Source organism: Coturnix japonica, chromosome 2 (genome assembly GCF_054131305.1).
Source record: "Coturnix japonica strain WE chromosome 2, WE-NBRP24, whole genome shotgun sequence".
Taxonomy (NCBI): Eukaryota; Metazoa; Chordata; class Aves; order Galliformes; family Phasianidae; genus Coturnix; species Coturnix japonica.
In genome coordinates, this window is record NC_140664.1 from 102,608,274 (window position 1) to 102,629,700 (window position 21,427).

The 21,427-nt window shown below is 38.3% G+C and overlaps 1 long non-coding RNA gene across 1 annotated transcript in view; it reads left to right on the plus strand.

Moving 5' to 3' along the window:
- Nucleotides 1-13,911, plus strand: part of LOC146762099 (uncharacterized) — a 67,098-nt gene extending 53,187 nt beyond the window's left edge. Inside the window, exon 2 of the long non-coding RNA XR_014942946.1 lies at nucleotides 13,763-13,911. This is a non-coding gene — a long non-coding RNA (uncharacterized LOC146762099). The remainder of the gene's footprint in view (nucleotides 1-13,762) is intronic.
- The last annotated feature ends 7,516 nt before the right edge of the window (nucleotides 13,912-21,427 follow it).

A 21,427-nucleotide genomic window follows, 5' to 3' on the forward strand; every position in this document is an offset into this window, starting at 1 on the left:
TTTCCTGAACCGTTCATGGCTTGGTTTTGTTCTTTACTAGTAGGACTACTGTGGTTTTCTTTGCTACTGTCATCCAGTTTGCTTTGTAAAAACTACACCGTGCTGAAACTCTCAGGAGCATGCATTATCATGAGAGAGACCTATCCAGAAATCTTAAAAATCACTGGATAACAAATATGATGGTGTCTGGGAACATAGCTGGACTGCCCCCATTCTGCTATAACAACAGCATCGGCAACAAACACAATAATAATAGAGAAGACCTAGTGTCAATTGTTGCCATCCTCTTATCTAAATGCACAGATGAAATTAAAAATTGCAAGCTGTTTCTGGAAGATGTGAATTAAGACACGAGACACATCTCATAGCTTAACATCTGCTTTGTCATTTAGTAGAGATACCACTTCACGTGGACAATGAGCAACTCACACTTAAGAGAACACAGCTCAGTAAGAGTGCATAAAGGAGCTGCCTGGGCTTTGACTGTTATGAGGTTTAGTTGTTCTCTGTGATATGATCCCTCCCTCATGTATTGCTGCCCGCTGTCTGCTTTTTGAGAGCATGAGTATTTTATCGGTGTTTATTCATAGCAATTCAAGACTACTTATCCATCTACCTTGTTCTGAACTTGCCTTTTCCTTAGAAATAAAACCTCATCACAACAGCTTGGTGAAGCAAACTAGTAGGAGAATGAACTATAGAATCACAGACTCATAGAATGATATAAGTTGTAAGGGATCTCTGGAGCTCAGCTGGTTCAACAGTAGAGACATCTGGTCCAGAGCTGCCTTTTCTTTCTCTCTGTAGGAAATAGAGTCCCATGGATCACTAGGAATGTCTACTTGGACTCTCTGAATACCTACAGTTGAAATCCAGAAGGAAAAATAAGGTTTGTGATTTAGAAAAAAAACAGTTTAGAGTCCCCATATTAAAATTTAAAAGATTATTCTCTGTGCAAAATGCAGTGGTGGAAATTATTCTTATGCTTGCTAGGGAAAAGACTGTTAAAATTATCATTCTTCTTTTCTTCTTCTTTTTTTTTTTTTTTTTCCATGTTAGAAAGCTTGATGCACAATGAGTTATTTATGCCGACAGACTGGTACTTAAGCAAATAAGCTGACCATAGTTCCCCAGCTTGGAGATCAGTCACCGCAAATAAGCAAAGGACTGAAAATCATCTAAGCAAAATCTGTAAATACAGAAAATCCTTGTGAACTGCTCTGCAAAGGCGCGTGGTAAAAGAAACTAGCACAGTTGTATTCAGAGGTGAACCCAGTGGTAAATAGACTAAAGTAGCATTTTTTGAATCAGTTTTCACCAAGAACCCCAGTGCTCTTTGTTCTCAAATAAAAGATGAATAGATCTTGGCCACCTCCCAGAATATAACATGGAATGGCACAGTTGTTGCTGGCAACGTTACACAGGATCATGAAATGAGAGAGAGAGTGTATCATCATGATCTGAAAACAATATCATATTAAGACAGGCAGGATGTTATTATAAGCTATCCAGTTTGGCCAGCAGGTCTGGCTTACTTCAGCCAGTTCTGTTATGGGTTCTTGGCAAACACTCAGGGCTTCTAAGTATCACCTGTGCTAGGGACTTTTGTTCTGCCTGTACTTCTCTGTCCCCAGGCAGAAACAGATTTTCCTCATAGCTTTCTGAAGAACAAGGATGGCACTCAAAAAGCCTTTGAATCAAGGTAAAATCATTGCTGTTTTTACCACCAAACCCTGCATGGCGCAGCTCTGATATTTGGCTCCCCTGAGTCATAAGAGCATCCCCAAGCCTGGCACAGCTGGCCAAGAGAGACCTGCAGCTCCTTGGAGTCTCTTGAAATGGCATGGAGTTGTTCTCATGACTGGCAGTTCTAAGGAGAGCAGCCTGCACTTCAAAATGTTACGTACTGGAACAAGAGCTTAAAATTACTTCTGTTGAGTCTTGTGCTGTGCCCCCTCTTCTCTTTCAGGCAGAGGTGTGCTGAGCTCTCAGGAACAAGTATCGTTTCTTAATCTATTTTATAAGAGATTGCTTTGGTGGTTCCTCGTTATGCTCCGTAGCATGAAATTAAAGAGAAACGCTATTGTTACTTCATAAAGAGGAAACATGCATTCATATCTGAAGAGCTAGCATTAACAGAATAATTATGTATAGATAAGTTAGAAATAAAAAACAACTTGTTTACAGGTGATGAGTGGAAAGGAAAAGTCTGCATCTGCATTCTCCATTTCATATGTTCCTAGAGGGATTTAAAAATGTTAACTGTGCATCCAGTGGCAGCTGCGGAGGGGGTCTTTGCCACCATCTATTGGTGAAATGGGAGAAAAGGCAGAAGGAGCTGACCTTACCAGTGTTCCCTATTCCTAAATGGAGCAAGTTTTTGCTCCACTGTGAGGTTTTGGAATATATATATATATTCTTGCTGTATATAGGGCCTATCTTCTTTACTTGTTTCAAGAAAAATTTCACTGATGTTTGAATCGAGCCATGATGCTGCTGACAAAACTTGGAGGAGTGCTGTAATTACTTGCATTTCTGCAGAGTCTGGTGATGGGGTCATCTATGAAATGACATTCATTGTAAGTAGGATGAAGCCAGAGCCAACCTATGCCCTGAAAGACAGGCAAGGAGGGAAGTGAAGGGAGAAAATACCAGCTCTTGAGCAGAAAAAGTAAATTTTTAAGGATAAGAAATGAATCTATTTTATTGGATTCATCACCACTGCTTGCAGATGCAAATTCCTCATGAGTAAAGCTTTTACACTGTAGGTTCCAAAATGAATTCAGGTAGAGCCAGTGACAGCAGTGAATGAGCACACAGACAGTTTAAAGAGGCTGCTTAGTTTTCAAATCAACAAATTGCTGTGGTTCTACTTAATTCATCAAAAAAGGAAACGAGAACAATCTGGCAGCCGAGCAGGAAGGTATAATGGTAAAGGACATAATGTTCCAGCTATTTTGGGACCCATTTACACTATGGAACTTATGGCATTCAAACAGTTGTTGAATATGTTTGAGGAACAGCTGTGTTATTGCTAAAGTGTGAAGACTGAAGTGTGCATAGACCTGCAGGGGTTCTCAAGAAGAACAGTTTTGAGTGAGCTTCTATTCAGCTTAAAACCCTGTTCTTACTCCATTTCACTGTGAGTGAAGGTCTAGCAGAGTCAAATGACTTGATAAACATTCCTTTTCATTTCAATGAAAATAGAAGCAATTATGCCTGATAACTTTGAAAGCTGTATCAATCTTCCTTAAATAATACTAAATAACATAGATCAAAAGTGTGCTTTCAGTGTTCATTCACATATAGCGTGGTCATTGTTTAGGTATCTCTGCTCCATGAATAAGACAGTTTTTTTTTACCTTCTCCCTTCTCTTTCTCTTGATGGAGCTAAAATTTCACTTTTTGTTCAAGACTGGATCTCCCACAGAGAAATAAATTGAGAATAAAGAAATGCATCTCATCACAAGATGATATGACAAAGACTTTCAAAGTCAATAAGAGGTAACCTTTATTCTCTTAGAAAAGATTTTCTTCATAGTTTAACCCACTTATCAGTGCATCCCTGCCAAGCCTGGCCTGCATAATATGTTCAAAGTCAGTATGTATTAATCATTTTTTGGATGAGTAACTGAAGCAGAAAGATGAATAACTGTGCAGCAATTATAGTATGTTTCTCATTGGTTCATCAGTCTGTTTACAATCATATACATATGCAGATGTGAATTGTCTGTGGTGGTAAAGTGATGGCAGCTCAGGTCTCTGGGAGCGTGAGTGGTTTTGGAACAATTTTCAGGAATACTGACTTAAGTGATCTATGCTTTTTCTCTTGGCTCCAAATGATGCTATCTCTCCTCTGTTATTACATCTGAAAATGATTTCTTTCTGTTATTAGATTATTGGCAATTTCTGAAAATATCTGCTAAAGTAAAGTCAATAATTGCACAGTGCTGAAGCATAGAAATGTAGACTGGAACTGGGAGTTACTCTGTAGCTGCTTCTTGTAATTAGGGTTGTTTTTGCGTGTGTGGATAACACAGTTGCTTGCACTAATTGTGTGTAGGCATTTTGCACATTTTCTACTTGCTATGTGAATATATGTCCAATTTGCATAAACAATAATACATTTGCATATGCAAATAGGGATTTGAAATCTACACAGAAGCTGAACTTTGGTTTAGGAAGATCTGAGCAGGTGTTCCATCTCTGCTTAGTCTGTACTAAGACAGTCAAAATGCCACAGGAACTTAATCCTGAATTGTGTTTCTTGCACTTAGATATCTGCAGTCTACGACAGTATATATCTGTAGGTAGCTCAGAAGCTAATGCCTCCAAGTTTGTTTCTATGTAAGTTACAACAAATACAAAGAGCACAATAACAATATTTGATGAGCATATTCTCAGCTACACCACACTATTTGTCAACATAGTGGTAACTATCAGCTATGCCTTTTTGCCAGTGATGGACAAGAACCTGCATATTGTGACTGTAAAAATCTGCACTGTAACATGGCTCGTCGTTCACGTTACTGTCACCACTGCTGAAATGTACCACCCACTGCCTCACTGTGCTCACATCCATTGCTTGATCTCCATGTTCAGCAAGTGTTGATGAATGTCAGTGGATGCCTTTTATTTTTCTTTCTGCATAGAGGAATTCAGTCCCACACCTTTGGTTCATACACACTTACGCTATTCTGTCAGACTGCCCCTCTGCTGCCATCTGTGCCACAGCAACAATGTGTAATGGAATATTGGTGAGAATGGAGTGTGCAACATCTACTGCCATACAACCACCGCCCACCTCTGATAGCATGGGACAACACCATAAAACATGAGGTAGTACTTCCAGAGAAACCCTTCTACCTATTGTTATTTTTAGTGACTTGAGTGGCTTTAAATTCATTATCATTTAACGAAAACACATTTCTTATTCCCGAAAACCAACAGATGATAGAGAAAGAAAATAGAAGAAAGGAACTATCTGTCAAGGTGCGTGGGAAGAGGGAAACAAGCAGTGTATTGAGAAACAGAATAGATTAAAAATGTATCCTTTCAAGAACATATGTGGTTGTAGCATTAACACTTACGACTGTGCTCCTTTTACTTTACCATCCTCCATCCTCTTTGCACTAGCAAACCTTTTCTGAGTTTTAATATTGTGATGAAAGCAGCTAGTGACTTACCACATGGGGCAGACATAAAGGACATGCTTGCTTTGTACTGGAGAACTGCAAGCATTTCTTTTCTATTTTTGCACAGATCCATTTGCTTTCCTTCTGGGGAGGGCAAACAATTTAGCATTCCCTGGCTACAGTAGCTCTCTGGATTTATTGTACTGAAGATTACCTAGTGCTCGTAGGTACATTTCATTTGTAAAAAGAAATCAGGCTAAAGCTTGGGATACTTGTCTATTTTTCCAGTAGGCCCTGTCACAAAGGATCCTGTGGGAAGAAAAAATTATGCATAAATAAATTAATTTAGAACCTTTTATGATTTAAATTATAATATGGGTAATTTAAATAGTATTTCTGTAATCACTGAAGTTATTCTGCATTTACTATGTCTTAATCCGGGGATCTTTTAGCTTTTCCACACTTCAGTAAGTGATCGTTATGGACATTCACTGTGCTGTCTGATGGTTCCCATTGTAGGCAAAACTCTAAAATAATGCTGTATAGAGACTTCAGTTTGTTTTTGTTGTCTTAAAAAATTACATTTTTAGCAAAATACTTGAAAACAGAATATTTAATTCAATACAGTTATATTTTGAAACAAAACATATCTGCGTATTGGCTCATATTTTCCTACATTCACAATGGGGCTATGACAGCCTCATCCATATGGAAGAAGATCTTTAGTGATGGAAGATAAAATCCAGCTAGAGTGCAGGAAAGAATGGGAGCATTTAGCAACCAGTCTGTGATTTCTGTGAGTCTTTGTAATAAAATTGAATACTTTTGGATTTTCATACTGTATGGGAAACTGTTGATCCCAGCCTGAACCTCTGATTAACCACCTGAGGCAAGCAATGAGTCAGCTGTGGGAGAACAGGTGAAGGTAATTCATCTGTGCCACGAGAAGGAGTGGAGCTTGACTCCACCTTTCCCACGTCTCACTTAAGGACTCACTGCCACCAAAGCAGGATCTCTTTCTCTGGAGATCGCTCCTTTGTGGAGTTTACTGCAAACCTTCAGCATCGGTGAGTGTTTTCCATTTATCATACATTATCTTTCAGTCATGATAATCTTTCATGCAAAACATCTATTTATTCACTGTATACCTGTTGACTGTGTAATTGTATAATTGCACACATACATAAATGAAAAATAGAGACCTTTCCAGAATTGTGATCATTGTTTTATTTTGCCCATTAAGTAAATCTTTTCTAACACAGGAAATTGTTTTGTAAAAATGCAGCGTAGCTGCTGAAAAATAGATTAGTGTTACAAAAGCTAAATTACGTTTAGGAATTAGAGGCGTTAGTAGCAACAATATGTGAAATCCTTTTCCTTGCAAAGGTTCCATGGACTTTGCTGGGTTCTGAGGAACTCCAAAACGTTGTTCATTCTCATCTGGGATGCCTTGTCAATATCCACAGCTCCTCTAATGACTTGACCTCAACCTGAATCATCTTTGTCTGAGTCTACTTCTTTGAAAAAGTGTACTTGTTTGTGCATATATGCAGGAGGCAAGATTAAAACTAAACACAATTTAAAACTTAGCAGTATATTAATCCATTAAAGTTCACTTAAGGCATGTAATTGGCAAGAATGCTTAGGGTGATCTCAGCAGGAAACAAAATCAAAATAAAGTTCTAAAGTGGTGATGCTTTTTCTGACCAACGAGGGAAAGATTAGAAAACAAACTTCTTTATTTCATATAATAAATTTAAATTAATCAAGTGTTTTTAATTCAGAGAGCTTTCTTCCTGTTACATGCTGCTTTGTTCTCATGTGGCTCCTCCACACAGTAGCTCCCAACAGCTCTAGCCTTGATGTTTCTAATAATGCTTTCAATAATTTCTGAATATCCCTACAACAGTGAATTTATGTGATGAGTTAATCAAAGCAGACTGTACAGTGATGTGTTTTTATCCCAAATAAATATCTATGTTTCATTACCGAAGTAGATAAAATATTTAATGGACTGCAGTGACCTTCTGCCTAGTGTTTCTTTGCTATTATTATTTTTTTCACTTCAGAAATCCATGCATGGGCTATAAATTCAGATTTTTTTCCCTAATCTTGCAGTTGATTGCCTAAACCTCCCATCTGTGGCTTTGTTTCAGAAACACTTGCTTTGATAAAATAGATACTGCAGTGATTCGGCACAAATGAATTTTTCATGCAGGCAGTTTCTGTGGGGCTACTGGCACTAAACTCACATTCCTGGCAAAATTGTCATAATCCAATGAAACCAAGACTCTAGCTGATGTGAAACAATATCTGTTGAATAAGAAAAGCTCATTTTAAGGTGAGGCTTACTTGGAGAATGGTAACTCCCTATCCAAGCTGGGCAGCTGCAGCCTTTGAGACACAAACTCAAATTACTTTCACAGCCAGGTGGTTCAGGGTGTCTCCCACTCTATGAGTGTTGTGGAATCACACAGTATAAACCAGGAAAGAGAGTAGCACACTAGAGAGTAGTACACCAGCCTCTAAAACAACAGCTGTTGCCCCTCTTTCTCCTCCCTGTACTATCTGATTTATCTGCAATACTCTTGAGTATTCACTGTGATCCACAGGCATTTATCTACAGTTAAGTGAAACAGGAGATTTTCCTCAATTAATGGAAAAGGACTAGTTTGTACTGTAACAAGTAAAGCAGTGCAACCATATGACTTCAGAAGTGCTTCTCAGGTTATGGCAATGTTGGCCTAGCTTCTTCCATAAGCTCTCCTGAAATTACAGAAACAAGGAGAAGAAAAATAACTGAAAATATGGAAACACTGCATTGTGTTTGCCCTGGGGAGCTATTTCTCAAGGCTTGGCACAAGTGATAAAACTGCAAATAAAGGTCATCAGCAATGTAGCAGGAAATGCTCTTCAACATTGGCTTTCCTAAACATGCCCGCGGGTCCACAAGGATCGTTGTAACAGTGGAATTTTTACTATCTCCTCAGTTCAGCAGCTTTCCCCAAACAATCTTGTGGCCAACTTCACACAGACTTAACTGGACAAACAAGGAGCAGTATGCTTGTATCCTTAGGCAAGGTTTAGGGCCACACTGTTGCCTGCTGAGATGGAAGAAAATGTTTCAAATACAACAAAAATAAATCCAGATCTGGAATGTGTGTGTGCTCTGGGCAGGCTCCCATCAGTGTCATTTCCCATTTCTTTTCGCTATTTCAGCTTCAAAGTTTACTTTGAGTTGCCAATAGTACTCTCCCTTCTTCTCTTTAGGAACTTAACCTCCTTCTCTTTCCTTTCTGAAAGCTTCAGTGTCTTTGATCACCTGTGCTCTATGTCTTTGAGAGCTGGTGTTTGGAATAAAAAGTAAAGGGCCTAATGGCTTTTTCTAGGCTCAGGCTTTGAGGGGCCATCCTGATGGCTAGCTGCCCCTGCCCAGAGTGCTTTTGAGAATTTAAATCTCAGTATCCTGCTAGAGCTATTGATTTCACATATTCAATGTTTGGAAGAAATGAATTACAGATACAATCTCTAGCTCGTGGTCTTTAGTATATTACCAGCTTTTAAAACATTGCTCATCACACACTAATGATCACAGATACTATGGAAAAGTGCCTAGTCCAATATGCATGACCCACATTTGCTACTGGTGTTTGTCGCTTGTATTGTGCAGCCCATCTTCTACTCATTAATTAGAGCCTGTGATTGCATTTGCTCCAGGAAAGTTCCTGTTTTTTCCTTTCAGAGAACAGGAGCTTCCTCTAGCCAGGGTCTTTTGCAGTGCCCCGTCAGTAGAGAAGCTCAATGGAACTGAGTACACCATCTTTGCTTGCAGTTAAGTTACACCCTTATGCAGACAGCATTGACCATTTCTGTTGGTTCTTACCCTCAAGCCAGTGATGAAAGATGATTTGAAGCACATTTCAATACCAGCACCTCTATTTATTTTATTAATTAATGTACTATCACATTTCCTCTGAACTTCTAGCCCTAAGTATATACCATGCAATGTTTTTTTATACCTTGTTTATGGGGATTTTTCGCTTGCTGTATAAATTGCAAAACGTTATAGCAGCAGCTTAACCTTCCTTTGTCCTTCTGTTCATTCCTAGCACTAGAATTTTAGGAGTTAAATTAATCAGGGAATTCATTTTATGCTGATTTTGTATAGAAAGTCCCAGTAATTGCCTAATTGCTTAATAAAGTCTTAATATTTGTGTATATAGCAATGGATCTAACTAAATATTTGAACTGTGGGGATTTATAAGTGATTTTAGCCTCTTGAGAAGTGTAATATTCACTCAGGTATATGCTGGTTTAAGAGTTTTCTCTTGCATGCTAGACATTTAAATACTACTTGAAAAAACTTGGGTTTGACATGAGAAGGAGCACCTCCAACTGACTTGGAAATTAAAAGCTGTTCCTACTATTTCATATCTGAAATCACTGGAAGGAGATAGTACTGTTCTACAAACTAAGAATCATAGAATTATAGAATCACCAAGGTTGGAAAAGACCTCCAAGATCATCTAATCCATCTGCCCACCTACCACAAGTATCTCCCCACTAAACCTGTTTGAGAAGTTGTATAACCTTTTGTAAATTAGATTTTTGGATAATAAACTCTTGAAGGCTGATATTATGTCACATTTAAGGTGTATATTTGTACACGAAAGCTCTCTCAAAACCATGTAGGATGTGAATTTGTAGCATGCTAGCTATTTCCTCACAAACTCTTTATATGACTACTCTTAATCCCAGCAGAGGATCTTTGTGAAATTGCCTCAGACCATCTCAGAAGCCAGGTTAGTGTAGGCTATAGCTAGGCCTCCTTAGTGAGGAATTAAAATGTGTATAAAGGAGAGTGACCATGAAGCTGTTATTGTGGAGAAACTCACCAGGCCATTTTCCCACACGGATGCATCTTGCACAGTGGAGCCCTTATAATGACTGAAGCTTTTCTGTGCTTCTGCATCAGATAAGCACTTATGACTGGCAGCGCTGCAGACTATTGATTTGCTTAAACTGTTCATGCTTGCATTTCTTTTTTGAAACACAACATATATATCTTTATGGTAGCATTCCTCCTGGTAGCAAGCTGTCACTCCCTAGGTTTTGTGCTGTTGTGAGATGAATGCTTAGAAAGCAGGATGTGCTTGATTTTATTCATAAAGCATTGCACATGTGATGGAACATCCTGGCTCTATCTAATTAAGCAATAATTCACCACGGGCAGCAGTGTCTTTCAGAGTGGTTATTGTCTGTCTCAGCTGGATTGCTGAAAGGCAGAAGGCTGTGGGCTGCACTACTGGAAGAGCAATAGTCATTTGGGAATTTATTTTCAAGGATGCTCTACTAACATGAAGTAAATGGTTTTGTCCTGTCTTAAGTTTTGGTTGCTTGTGGAGTGTTTATTTTATACACTGAAAGCAATGCTTGGCTTTGATCTAAGGACATGAGATAGAGTCATGACAGCTGATCACAATTATTACCTGCTCCAAGGTGTGTTGCCTGAGTGAGATCTATTGGCCCTTCTTAAACTATTAGCAAGGCTACTGGGGCTAGGCTTTGCTGGTGGATATACAGAGCTATGATCAGGTCAGATACAGGGCTTTCTTGCTTTCTGTTGAATGTAACTTCAAAGTTAAATGAAAGAATGGAGGGTAGACTGAGTGCAGAACAGAAGCACATGCAGCCTGTGGAAGAGGTCAGAAAAGGACATACTGAGTGGTCTGTGAAGAGAACTGAAAGAAATTTCTTTGTCAGAACAGGGAAAGAAAAAGAAGGGGCAGGAGGTGGTTAGCATCATTAAAGAAACGTGGAACGGCTAAGGTTAAAGGAAATATGGAGGTAAGAGGTGCTGAAAAAAGATCACTGGTAAGAAAAGCAGTATATCAGAAGGTCCAGGAGTGGTAGGATTTGTGATGGCTCGGAAGAGAGGGAGTCTGGAAGAAAAGCAATGTTTTGCATATTTGAGGCCCTTGAAATGTAATGGAAAAAGAGGCTCAGGAGCTCTGGTGAGTTACCTGAAGTCACAGACAGGAAACAGGCTGGTGGGCTACTTCAGAGGGTTGTTCTGTAGTCCTTGCCTTACAGTAGAGGGTAGTGGTACAGTAAAAGGCTGTAGAACAGACCAAAGGAGGAAGATGAGAGAAATTCTTAAGATGGAAGAAGGTGTTGAAGAAAGACCTTCTTACAGAGCACCTTCTGTGTCATCCAGGACTCAAATCAAGGTTTGATTTTTGTTTGCTCTTCTCCTTATGAGGTCATAGCCACGCCATTACAGCTTCTAAGGCAATAGGCCCTTGTTATTGTTTTTTTTTTTTTTTTTTTTTTTGTTTTTTTTTTTTTTGGCCCTTCCCTTCAAAAAGTGCACGAACAACTTGACTGAAGATGTTTCTTTATATTTCCAAGACCTGTCCCTCTGTAAACAATTGTTCTGTGGTCTTTCAGGCCTGACAAAGGTAAGCAGCAGGGAACTCCTTTCTTTTGTGTTTTGAGTTTGCATTATATTAAAACTGGTGGAAAAAAAAACCCAACAAGCACATAACTTCTGAGCTACTTAGTGTAGCCATTTTCTATCTGTCTCTTTTTTCACTTAACTAGATCTTACAAGACTTCATGTGAATTTCCAAGTTGTGTTATGATGTCTGGAAATATTTCATTGTTTGAAAATACGCTCAAATAACCAGTATGGAGGAGAAACTGCTTTGTGAATTATGTATCTGTAATAGCTCTTCAAAGAGGTTCTCCCCTTATCCTTGTTATTTTTTCTTCTTGTGGAGAAGCTAAAGATATCTAAAACAGAATATTTAGAAATTGTCATTAATCATGAATTTCTTCTTTTCTCTCTCCATTCATAAACAAAGCAGCTAAGCTGAAGAGTAGCAAGGAACTTAATAATTATGGAGATGAATGCAAGTGATAGATAATGCACTAAATACAGCAATATTTTGTAGTCTGCTGCAGACCACAGTGTTTTTGTTTATTGTATCTGTCTCCTGGGTTGTATCATGATTAAGATATAAGATTTTATTTCTATATTCATCGTGGAGTTTGGCTTTTATGATCAGTGTGTTTTGTTTATGGAGTGTGTTGTTGCTGTAATATCTGGCTAGCAGAAAAGACAACTGTTTCTGAATGAATAATAAACCTGTGCCATCATCTTTTGGATGTGTGTGGGGAAAATAGTGGGTTTTATTTTCATAACTATGCCTTAAAATAGAAAGTAAGTCTTTTTAGTTCTAAATTTAGTTTTTGTTTTTCACCTGCTTTGCTGTTCTGAAAGTTTAAGAGTCCTAGAGAAAGCTAATCGTGCATCTGCTTCTCTTCCAGCCTTATTACAACGTTCTGATGTTAAGCATCTAGGTGAATCTATTCAAAGCTGTCATAGAGGTTATTCTCATTCATTGGGATTACGTCAGTATGGCTTTATTACTGTGGCAACTGGATTTAATGTAAAAGGGGTTAGTCAAAATGTGAATCAGTTGCGTCAGTTCTTTTCAAGTGCCTAGGCAGCCTGTAATATGAAAAGAATCACTGTGCAGTTTTAGCTACCTAGTGATGAGGGATCACCAAAGCCTTGTGATTATGTGTGGTTAGAGGCATTCTACCATTGGCTGATGGTCTTTCTTTTCTAACTGGCTGGAGAGTATGTGGTAATGTTCAGGTAGCATAGCTTCTTAACTGTGAGTGAGTGGCTGAGTGGGTCACGTACTTGCCCAGAAGCTGCAAACTATGTCATTAGTTGTGCTTTGAGCTTCAGCTTGTTGACTCATGATATGACAGGTAGAGGAACGCGGGCTAGGACCAACATGAAACAAGAAGCTACTGTGATGAGTGGATTTGTGCTAACTTTCCCGCTAAGACTAAGTATAATTTGTGTAGGCAGAGTTCAAATGAATTGAGGCACTGTGTAGCAGCGTATGAGCTCGAATCACACACTGTTCAGATGCTGCTCAAAACCTACCATATCCTGTACATTTTCCTGTAAAGTGCTTTAGTGTAATGGCAATTATGTGCAGAGCCCCACTGAGATATTTCTCCTCCTGGGCCAAAATGGCCTCTGCCACTTCCAGTTTTTCTGAGTTTTGCTTTAGAATCTACACCTCCCCATCTTTCCTTCTGGGGGCCAGGCAGGCCACTGGAATGAAATTAGTTATCCTGTCTCAAGCTGCCATTCTCTCCCCCAGTTAGAAAATTCCAATATAAAGTGTCTGGGTTCCAGTTGTGTCAGGTTTGCTTGCTGGTGTTGGTGGAGATTCAAGGTGGGGAGAGTGGCAGCCCTCTCCTGAGAGAGCTGTGGCAGTGAGAAGTGTGGAGATGTGAGGTCTCCTTGAGCCACAAGCAGCTTTCTCTTTCCAAAACAATATTTGTAGTTGAGAACTGCTGGTGATACTTGGGCTGGGATGGAAAAAGTTGTTTCCTAAAGCAAGGTTGTGTTATGTGACTGATAAATGTCACAAACCCAAAAAGAAAAATCGCAGAAGACCTAACATTTTTTCTCCCTCCTCCTTTTCTAGAATATCTTACCACTTGCATTTCTGTCATTTATTCAGATTTTGCCTAATCTAATAAATATTGCCTGAAGAAGTCCTGCAAAATAACCAATGTATTTGATCTCCCTTTAGGTGATAGCTGGAAGATCTTTGAAAGTACTGAACAAGCTTATAACAGAATCATCTTCTGCTCATGGATCAGGACCATAAAGCCGCCTGAAAACTTCTTCAGAATATCCGTCCTGTGTTTCTCTCAGCTACTCTAGGAGGAACCACCCAGGTAGGAAACCAATGCTAATATGAGTGACAGAGAAGAAAGTTCTATGTTTTCTTCCTGTTGTAATCCATTTTTGGTGTTTTCATTATGCCAGTTCAGCTGCTAAAATTATCTGAGTGGTAAAACCTCCACCCAGCCATCAGCTGAAAGCATCTTGAGCAGCAGAACTATCTGTCAAGCCTGCTTGATTTAGTGTATTGTATTTGGTGAGCACGTGGCCTACTCTTTAGACCACTGAAGGTGATTAATTTTTTTTTGCAATGGAACTTTATTGGATAAGATCACATAATTATTTAATGAGGTTCAGCCATGGAGATGCAGGACTGTATCTGAAATATGCTCCTTAAACTGTTCCATCTAGATCTGCATGCTCTGACAATTAAGATGAAAGTAGGTTTGTGTGCACTGGAAAACTCAAGAATTTGAAGTAATTAATGTAATTAAAGTGGATTAGGTAAATAGGATTAATTCCAGATCTCTTTCCAAAGCGAATTAAACTAAACCAAGTTAAGGCCAATTTGATTCTGAGTAAAAGCATCCACTTGCCAGCCTAATGCAGTTTAAGTAATCTTCTTAAAAAGTGAATTTGGATCAGTTTTCCTCAATATCTTCCTGGTTCCTTTGGATTAAAACAGAAATGGCTTCAACTTTGCTTGCTTTAGGGCCTAGTTGAATGTGATGCTCAAGGCTGGAGACTATGACTAGTACTCAGGAAACAGCATTTGCGTGGTACTCAGAAAAACAGTGTCTACATTACTGCTTAGGATTGAAGTGAATGGATCTTTGTGTACTTTTATGTGCTAAACTGAAACTGTTCAGGCTTGTGCATATTCTAAATTTACAGTTTTCACTTTAGATGCCTACAAACAGTAACAAAAGTATCCCATTTTAGCAGCAAATTAGACAAGAAGACTGGTATAAAGACAGGCTTTTCTATATAAGGCATGTTGCTATTGTTCAAGGATCAGAGTTCTCGTGGGTTATATTTTGCTTCACAGTGTGAATTTCTGCTCTTTAAGGTTATCAGGTGAGTTGTGTGTTAAGCCCTACTGAGTGCTGAACTTCTGTGAAACTTCTGAACTTCTGCTTCTGCCCAGGTGAATGGGTGTTTCTGGCTTCATGGCTTATTGGCAGAACCTTTGTCTCCTGTAGTTCCCCTCTAGAGTGTGGACTTTCCAGTTTTTGTTGATCAGATGCTGTTTGAGACAAAGTACTAGGAACCAGGTAGGTTGTTGTCTAGCTATGGCAATAGTTTAAAAAATTACAGTGCTGTTTCTGCTGACGTTTTGTTGGACAGTATGTAGTCTTAGTTTGTCTGTGTGCTGTCACTTACAATATCAGTGCTTACGGTGTCCCTTTCATCATTCTGACTTTGATGGGACTCATCATGTGAAAAAGTCACGATTCCTGTCAGCTGAATTAAAATGCATAGCTATACTGCTGTTTTTTTTAGATCTGTTAAACTATGATTCACAAAAGAATCCTAAAACTGTCCTTGATGTATTGACTTATGTCTCCATTACCTGAAATGAATTACTTTTGACTGTAAGGGAGCTTGAAAGGGTAAGAATGATACCTTCCTCAATAAAACTTTTGAGAGAACTTGTTATGTCGGGGTATTTGAGCCAGACAGGCTCAGAAGCAATATGGGCATACTTTCCCAATTAGGTACCAGAAGTAATGAGTAAATTAGATACAGATTCTTGACCTGAGCTCCTAAGAACACAGCTCTGTGTTGTGCCTCTGGGGCACAGTGCCTAGAGACTGTCCGTTACTCTGCTGTAGGTTGTAGATAGGCTTGAAAGATGTACGTTAGCTAGATGTCTAGATGTGTTTCAGTAGAGGTTTTTGATGGGAATGGTCTCATCTTCAGTAGCACCATAATTTCTTTATATCACTCAGGTAGTGGAAAATGAGTAGAAGTAAGTTTGCAGCTACATAAATTCTATTCTGTATTACTGGTGGTACAGGCAGGCTTAACAATAAGGTGTTCTCTATGCAGTGCATGTTAAATAAGTAGGATTTCACAATTCTTACTTAACAGTCTAAACAACTATTTTCTCATAGATCTATGTTTTTTTGTTTTGTTGTTTTTTAATATTTCTTTGTTTGAAAGGACAAGTATCAACACATCAGACTTCTTCCTTGACAACAAGTAAAGCTTTCCCTAGAAAGGTAGCAATAAAACATAAACGTTGATCTGTGGTCATTTCCCCTAACTGATTTGATCTGATCTGTTGCTAAATCCCAACACTTTGTCATATAATAAGCTCACAGTTTTTGATTGTCACTGACACCAACACAGGAGCACTGATCAGAAAGAATCTTCCTTTGATTTCTCTGGGTGGTGGATCTGATGCAGCAGTGAAAAGGAAGGAGATGAGGGGGGAAAAAATAAAAGGAAAAACATAGGAAACTTTTGATTTCTGCCCACAAAGAGATTCTTTAGAACTATAGACTCTTCTTAGGGTGAGCAAAACCTTTCTGTATGCAACACCTGCAAATTTCAGAATAATATGAGGTGTCTTAAAAATCAGTGTATACATGGTGTGTGACTTCCAGTAGATACTTTTTCTCAGTCATACTCCATGTCTATGTATATGCAACCACCTTGTCCTTTTTTTCTGTTTCAGAAAGAGTGTGTGAAACTCTAATTTTTCCCAGATTTATTCAAACTCAGTGTTAATTGGCTTTGTATTTAGTTCAGTTCAACTAGCTCTAACAAGATTTAAACTTTCAGATGCCTCTTAAGTCGAAGAGTTCATTTATAACTCATAACTATAGGTATACAGGAAAGCTCCTGAAGTGCAAGTGCTGTGTACTTTCTGGTATCTCCTTCCGGGGGCAAAGTTTTGCATGTCATGAGGGCTCTGTCTCAGATTTTTGCTGTTGGTTGGCGACCCTGCGCATAACAAGGGGGTTGAAACTAGATGGTCATTATGGCCCTTTTCAATGGAGGCCATTTTATGATTCCATGATTCTGTTCTTTTGAGCTACAGTTGTGATATGGACAGACTATTCTTTTATATTCAGGAGTGTGACTGCTCTGTTGTATCATATATGCTTCTCAACCACTGAGAATATTCTGAGGTTTTCAAGGGTTCCATGCTTACCCCAAGGTCTTACTCTTCCATAGTTGTTGCCTGAATGTTTCCTGAACTTACAGTGTATTCATATGTCAGTACATTTGTAACAGACTTCAGATGCCTCAACCTTCTACAAACCTGAGCAAGGTTTTCAGACTTAATCTGTGTGTTTTGAGAAAAAGAATTGTGTATTTTTTCTGGGCTGCATTTTTGAATAGAAGTCTTTCTTTGATTTAGGAATTTGAGCTAGAACTCTTCATGCTGCCTATCATACACACAGCTTCTCTTGCTCACGGGAACAATTCAGTTAGAGCTATTCTCAAGTAGCTGTTTTTACATCAGTAGCTGGGCTGGAGTGGGAAAGGACAGAAGTGGAAGCCAAGGTATTTTAGGAAGTTTCTTGTTCATTTAAAATAAAAAGTACAGTAATTAGACAAAGCAACTGGTGCCAAATGCAATGTAGCACATATGAGACACTTAATTACAGAGGAACGTTATGTGTTCCAATTGACAGAGTAATTCGTACTCTAATTTACTTGTCTTACAACTCATTACATCTGAGATATTGATTTTCCAGTAGATGCCTTCAGTGGATAAATAAGTGCATTTTCTCAGGGACCTTGTTTTGAGTCCGATCTGTGAACCTCTGTCAAATGAGCATGGAAAGCTCAAACTTCTCTATTAGGTGGTGTCTGTAGAATAATCAAAGCAGTCATACTTCAGTGGTGCTAGTAACTTGTAAATAAAGGGCAGACAGAAATGAGTCAGAATTGTGTTGCCTTTGAGATTTAAAAGATGATGCTCTAGCAGGAAGTAGAAACTAACAGTGATTAGATTTTAGTTATGGACCTTGAGTTTTAGGCTTTAATAACACATTTGGTTCAATTATTCTCAATTATTGTAAACTTAGTACAATGAGACAAAGAGATTAGGGGAACCTGTAGCTATTAAGCCTTGTTCTGATGCTTCATAAAAAGCTGAACATCTTCGAAGTATACTTCAGTTCCTAAAGATGTAGCTCTATCATGGGTGAGATAACTGCTAACTGTGGCTGAGAAAGCATGAAATATTTATGTAATTTATACATGTAAGATTTATCTGAAGCTCTGGAATTCCAGAAGCTTTATTTTTATATTACATTACAATGATCTATTTGTCAGAATTTTCAGTATTTGCAGCTCTTGCACTGGTTGGCATAAGTTATTTGCGCCCAACAATTCAAAGCAACAAGAACTTAGTTGATGGGTATCATGTTCACTCTATGTCCTCTTAAACAAATAATTCCCTGGGATGTTGTATTTCTTTTCTTTTTTTTTCTCTTGGAAGTAAATAGTCAATTTGTTACCCACACATTACTGATAACCATGTTGATGGTTTTATTTCATAAGTAGCACAGGAGCTACTGTAACTGACTATGTCCAAGATTCATCCAGACCTGAGTTTCCAGTGACCAGCAGTAGTCACTACCGTGAGTTTTAGAGAGTGAAATTCAGTTTTTCATGGACAATTTTGCAATAATATAATAGCATCGTAGAATGGTTTGGGTTGGATGGCACCTTAAAAATCCAGTTCCAACCTTCTGCCATGGACAGGGCTGACACCCAACAGATCAGGCTGCCCAGGGCCCCATCCAACATGGCTTTGAGCACCAGGGCATCCACAGCTTCTGTGGGCAGCCTGTACCAGCGTCTTATTGCCCTCTGAGTAATGAGTTTCTTCCTAACATCTAAACTAAATATACCTTTGTTTTTGTTGTTGTTTTAAACCATTCCCCTTGTACTGTCTCTATCAGTTGATGTAAAAAGTCGGTCTCCCTCCTAATGATAAGCTTTCTTCAAGTACTGGAAGACCACAATGAGATCTCCCCAGAGCCTTCTCTTCTACAGACTAAGCAAGCCCAACTTCCTCAGCCATTCTTTGTAGGAGAGGTATCCCAGCCCTCTGATCATCTTTGCAGCCTTTCTCTGGACCTGCGTTCTGTTGACTAGAGAGTCAATAGAGAAACTGTATTTGGTCTTATCTTTAAACCTACTGAATGTCCTGTAGAAATAGTTTCATCTGTTATATCTTTGATCAATTTTAAAAATTCCTTCTGTTCTAATGTGTTTCTTTCCTACCTAGGAACTCATCATTCTGTTTTCTTTGCATCATTTTATAGATCTGTCATCCCCAATTATTTTTTTTCTTTCCAAACAAAACTAATAATCTTTCTGTTTTTAATCTCTCCATAGCATGGGAATATTTCTGTGCCTTCAAACATTTTTATTGCCCTTTGCTACCCCTTTCTATTTATATATATATATATATATATATATATATATATATATACACATATAAATATATGTGAAATTGGATGAGCAGAATTGTTATATGATAGCAAAATTTTTTCTTTTTAATGTGATGGCATTATGATATTTTCTGGATTGCTCCTTCTTTAATGAAGGCTAAGAAGCTGTTCAGTGTTTTTACTGCCAGTGGGCACTGTCCTTCTCATGAAGATGTCTGATTCCCTTTTTCCTAAATCATATTCAAGTATGAGCCATCAGAGTATACAAGCAGTTCACCTTGTTCCTTCCATTATTCTGCATTTGACTCCATTTAAGATTCGTTTACTATTATGTTATTCAGCTCCCTAATTACATCAGGTTCCTTAGTCACTGATCATTCTTTATGCCGTGTGAGTTGGCAAGAAAATAAACAGGTCCTCCTTCCTCTCAAAAGAGATTTATGACATGGTGAAGGCAAACACTTTTGGATCACATGCATTTTATCTATCTCTCTTCAATCTTAGTCACTTGAGAAGATGCCTGCCTTTGGAGTGACATTTATTTTCAGGGGATGTGATCACTTACAAGGTTGAGCACAAAGAATAGTGTGCAGATGCGGACCCCAAGTTATTCCAGTCCTATCAATTACTCTGAGTACAGGCAACTTTTTTTTTTTCCTCAATCTGATTTTCTTTGTCAGTTTCAAACTGTTTGTTTCTCCAGTGTTTTCTTTTTAAGCAGCTCTTTTCTGGAGATGCTGCCTTAGGGCTAACTGACACCTGGATTTTATCTATTTTATTTCTCTGTTTATATCAGTAGTGGTATTGTTTAGTCTAGTAGCTGGCAGTCTTCTTGGATTGCTGCTTTAACTTGCCTTAGTGCTGACCTGTCCCTGCAAACATCTGGTTGCTTCCATTGCTGTGCAGCAATGTGAGCTACCTCACATCTAAATTTGATAATCCCAGTGTATGAAAAGGCTTCCCATTCATCCTTGAAAAAGAAGGCAAAGTCAGAGGATGCCCCTATTGTATGCCCCTAGTATTTGATTTCAACAGCGTCCCAAGCCATGTAGTATAGCCCTAATGCACTGCAACCTGAATATCATTCAACTAATAACAGTCTCATTTTTAGGAGCTCTTGTTCATGGCTTCAGGTTATATATATTTTCTCCTGGATGCTTGCTTTCTCATAATAGGTAGACTTAAGTAAAGTTCATATTTTGAGAGCAGAGAAATATATATTTATAGGAAAGTTTAGAACTCAATTCAGAGATCTTGGTTAGAGAAACTTGGTTGTCTTACAGCCAAGTACTTCTATTTCATTTTTCACTTACAAGTATTCTCTTTTCATTTTATACATCATCATGTAAAATTAACCTGTGTGCCTATGTGTGGTTGACTGACTGGAATACTAATAAGAGTAACTGTGCTGGAAAGCCTCTCATTCTGATATTTGTGTGTTCAGTGTCAGTGTTGCTTGGCATTATGACAATTCTTTTTTTATCCATTCACTTCTTATATCACCTAGTTACTAGATTTCAGCAGGATGTGGAAACATAATGCATTATTAAAAGATTGCTTAAAGATTTTTCTTGATGGGATTTGTTTTCCCATCATGTTCCCAAGTCTTTTGGAATTTAAACTTGTGTCTGCACCAATTTCAGCTGTTTTCTTTGTTAGTCACGGTAAAAAAACAAACAAACAAACAAAAAACAACACTAAATGTCTGTACTTTTAATAACAAAAATATCTACTAAGTCTTTATACTTTTCCTGGTAGGCTCTGTCTGGTATTTATTTTTTTGTTGTTGTTTTTGTTTTCCTTTCATTCATGACCTCAGATCTTGATTACTCTGAACTTCCTTTTATCCAATGTAAAATAGCTTATGCTCTTCTCATTTACACATGTCAAGATTATGGAACTTCATGAAGTTTTTCCTTCTTTCCAGTCTCTACTCCCTCTAATTCAGTAAAGTCTCAACTTGCAACCCCATGTGTTTTTTCCTTAACAACATGGACGATGATCATGACCCAGTTCCAGAAATGCTATTTTTGATCTTCAAACAGTGAAACTAATAACTTAAATAATGTTCTTCCCATATCAAAGTCAAAGGAAGGCTTACTAGTCTTTTTTTTTTCTTTTTTTTTCTCCTTGAATCTGTCTTATTT